The 3,974-nt window shown below is 39.1% G+C and overlaps 1 long non-coding RNA gene across 1 annotated transcript; it reads left to right on the forward strand.

Moving 5' to 3' along the window:
- The first annotated feature begins 432 nt into the window (after window positions 1-432).
- On the forward strand, window positions 433-3,615 carry LOC138963583 (uncharacterized). Its single transcript, XR_011454873.1, has 3 exons — window positions 433-933; window positions 1,851-1,975; window positions 3,316-3,615. It is a non-coding gene; the product is annotated as an uncharacterized lncRNA (long non-coding RNA).
- The last annotated feature ends 359 nt before the right edge of the window (window positions 3,616-3,974 follow it).

The raw sequence follows: 3,974 nt of genomic DNA on the forward strand, positions 1-3,974 counted from the left end.
TTAAAAGGAAGAACATTATGCAGTAGACCGTAAATAACTAAGTTTAGTGACTTGTTCCATATTTATTGGGGAAATGTCTGTCAAGAAGTTTAACAATACTGTTCATGGGTGTTTTCATTTGTTTTCCCTCGTTAATTTTTGATTACGATGGCGATGCATGGTTATGTACAGTTAAAAGTCAAGATTCGATTTTTTTTGAAAGCATAGGACAGTTTCTTTACGCGTTTAAAAAAAACAAGAAGGGCAAAGCCCATACGACTCACATGCTTGACCTTGACCTTTACATGACCTTGACCTTCAGCTAAACCTAGCAATGACATCATACACTAAGAACTGCTTTACACATTTTTCCTACCAAGGTCATGCAACATAAAGCTGTTAATTCAAGACATAGGAAGTACAATGGTGCTTATTGGCTCTTTCTACCACGAGATATGTAGTGGAATGCATGAATGGAGACTATCAAGCTAGTTGGGAACTAAATCCAAAGTTCGAAACTATCGCTCTAGTGCGCAATGCATGGCACGATATTTTCAAATGTTCCGACCTAAGTTGGTGACTAACTTGCCTAAATTTGGTCCTCCTCCGAGGAGGACCAAATTCCTTAGTTTCGAACTATTGCAAAAATACAAATGGCGGCCGCCATGACAGTCTTTGATTTTGCTGTACAAAAAAATCAAATATTCGGCAGTCCGACGCATGAACCAAAGAATGATGTCGACAAAGAAGTTGAAACATTGATTGCGCTTTGGAGGGGGTTCAAATACAAGTCGTGAAGTGACCGGCACAGCTGATTTGGGACACGATCTACCTTGAGTCGGGAGATTTGCTATGAACATTGACTAAATTTCCACTTTTTACATCAGCGACTGTACAAATTTGGCTTGTACATCTTCCTGTCGCTGATTTTAATCGGTTTGGATCATCCAACAGGTAAGAGCAAGATTCATCCGTTGTGTGCGTGTAGTTTGTGTGTCCCACGGTGTGTGTGTGTTCGTTTGTGCGCCTCGGTGTGTGAGTGTGTGTCAGATTATATTGCAATAATACATTTGTTAGAAAGTGAGAGCAAGGCCGGGTAGATCTAGATCTATGGGCCAGGCAGTACTGTCTGAGTGTGTCCGAAACCGTGTTCAGTGTCATAGGAAAATAGGCCTACGAGCCATGGTGTAGTGGTGACGATGAAAGATACAGTTGTTGTTTTTCTGACAGTGACATTGACAATGAACGATCGTCAATGCATCAATGATTATGCACAGCAGCATCGGTTTCTTCGGAACTGTGCACTGTTGACTGAATTTCCCACGGTGGAGCAATGAACAGTAGACACTAAAACAAAGCTAATCTAATGCATTGAAGCATCGCTGTAGATCTATCTCATTCAACTAATATAATGCAGTGAATGGCAAATCTATCTCTGAATGAACTGTTGTGTATCCTTATTTGCTGTAAATGTCCTGGCTCACACTGCACTCCCAACATTAGAAGTATGTTTTCTAAGCTGAATGCATGTATAATTTGATATAGTAAGTGTGTAAAGCCAAGAGTAACACTAACTGGCCCAAAACAATTTTTGTGTGCATATATACAAATGAAGAAAGAAACTGACTTCACTTGAATCACTGCCACTGAAAGTGTGTCTATTGTGTATTTTTAGAAGGGTTATTCAACAATGACTTATTTTTCTGTTTAAATACTTGATATTTACTCTGCATGAACAGAGTCAGAGGTAAATGCTGCTGTATAAACTATGATTGTGAAAGAGGGGATAAAAGAATCAATGAGCGAGTGGTTTAATTATAATACAGTTATTATTTATTGTTAATTAATTATTTTATGGTGTGTTTTTTCAGGCCTCCTAAGAAACCAGAGATGATGTGTGATGAAGTGTTCATACAGCTCTTGCATTCAGATATATATGGATTCTGGAGAGGATTCAGACTGAGTGGACATGCTGCTTTACAGACTACCATGAAGAGTAAGTCACACATTTCTGTACCACTACCAAGTACCTGCTTGTGCCTATTAAATTGTTATTGTAAAATTGATTTATGATATGTAAATTGGCACTGGTGATAGTAGTTTGAAGCTGTGTAGATGTTTTTGGCAGACTTTTGTACGTTGTGTTGTAAAGAGATCTGCGTTTCACATTAGATGCACTTACAATCTAGATAGATACATTCAGCTATGTCAACACTTGTTACATCTGAATCTAAGAGTAGTGGCAGGAGATGCAAGTTTATTGACACAAAAACATTACGGCTTTGTATAAAATAAATTCTTACATCTGTATGTATCCTTGCAGTTGCATAGTACAATTTGTACTATTTATACAAAATGGTACATAAAGCTTGGTTTTAGTTCTCTTTCTCTTCTCAAATCCTTTGCCACTATTCTTAAAGTAAATTACACAGTGTGAATGAACTAATGCAGCACAGGAAAGTAAAACAAAATTGCAAGATAAAATGAAATCATTACTAATTTACTGGAATTATTTTAAAGGCACATACAGTTATTCTTCCCTTGGCTCGCCATCCTAGATCTTGCCAGGCTTTTACATGGAATAAGAATGAATCTGTTCACTCGGATACTTCTACATTCAACACCCTGGCTTCTTCCTGCTCAGAGTTAGATTTTGTTGTGGAAACCACTCTCAGATTAACAAAAATGTTACTTCTTTACTTCTGCGAGTGACTTTTGAGAAATTCGTTCATAAACAAAATTCAACTATGCACATGAAGCTGTCACTGACTGTCAGGGTGTCAATATTTTATGTGTCTGGGTGAAGTTATGTTCCTATCCCATGTACAACTGGCCAGATCTGAAATGGCCAAAATCAATGGGATCAACACACATCCCCAGAATCTTCATCACTGGAAAATGTGGTGGGTTGAATGTATTTTAATAAAAAGGCTGACAGGCGAGTGCTTTGGATCCTGAAAGTTCTGTTTTGGACTGAAATCGAGACACATTTCCCAATGAAACTCAAACTGTATAGTGTTGATGCTGAAGAGCGAAAGTGTGTGGGTTGAGGGCACACTTGTTTTGACTAAAATCAAGAAACATTTCTGCCGAGCACAAAGTTCATACACGCACAGATTTTTTTAATAGTTTAGATTACAATATCACTCACACCATCCCCGATCCCAATGGTCATGTGAAGAGCAAGTGCTTCCTCACCCCCCACCCCCCACACACACACACACTGCTCAACACGTACACACCTTCTCCCCCCAACACACACCCTCCCCTCGCTAACCAAAACCCATCCCCGTGAATACTGAAGGTGCTCAGTTATATGTTTTCTTTATGTTTCAGGAAGGACCGCTACATTAAGCTGTTTGCACCTTGGTTCCTGGGTTCGCTTGTGACGATGATCAAATTCAGAGTACCATCACAATTCTGTGCTTTTCCATCTGATTCGGCTGAGAATGCTTGCAGAGGTTTCTACACTACCTGTCATAAAAAGTAGGCAGATGCGTTTGAGGGCAGATCTTACTGATGAGGCTGTTGATTGAAAAACCAAGTATATGACTGAAAAGGCCATTAATTTCCCTACTTTATTCAGAAACAAAACTGGGTTTTCATGACGTAGTGTCTATGCAGTGAAACCTGCAACACAGACACCCCCCCCCCCCCCTCCCACAAATCAAATTCACAAAATCAAGCTTCCCGTGTTAAAATCAACAACACAAATCAGAACAACTAAACCGAAACATGTTTTGCATGTCATTAGACAGAACAATCAAATCTTTATCCAAAACAGTCCGTTTTGTTCACCATATATCTTGTCTAACATGAGCGCTATGGCATGCTGAGCGTGTAGTTGTCAATCCTCTCAGTTTTTGAAGTCGTTTTAGCGGGTAATGAGACCAAAAATGGTACATTTCAGAACTCCTCAACGCATTGTCTTAAAACTGTCAGTGATTTGTGCTAACACACGTCGTTAAGTACAAAAATGAGACCAAAAAATGGTA

Source organism: Littorina saxatilis, linkage group LG4 (assembly GCF_037325665.1).
Source record: "Littorina saxatilis isolate snail1 linkage group LG4, US_GU_Lsax_2.0, whole genome shotgun sequence".
Taxonomy (NCBI): Eukaryota; Metazoa; Mollusca; class Gastropoda; order Littorinimorpha; family Littorinidae; genus Littorina; species Littorina saxatilis.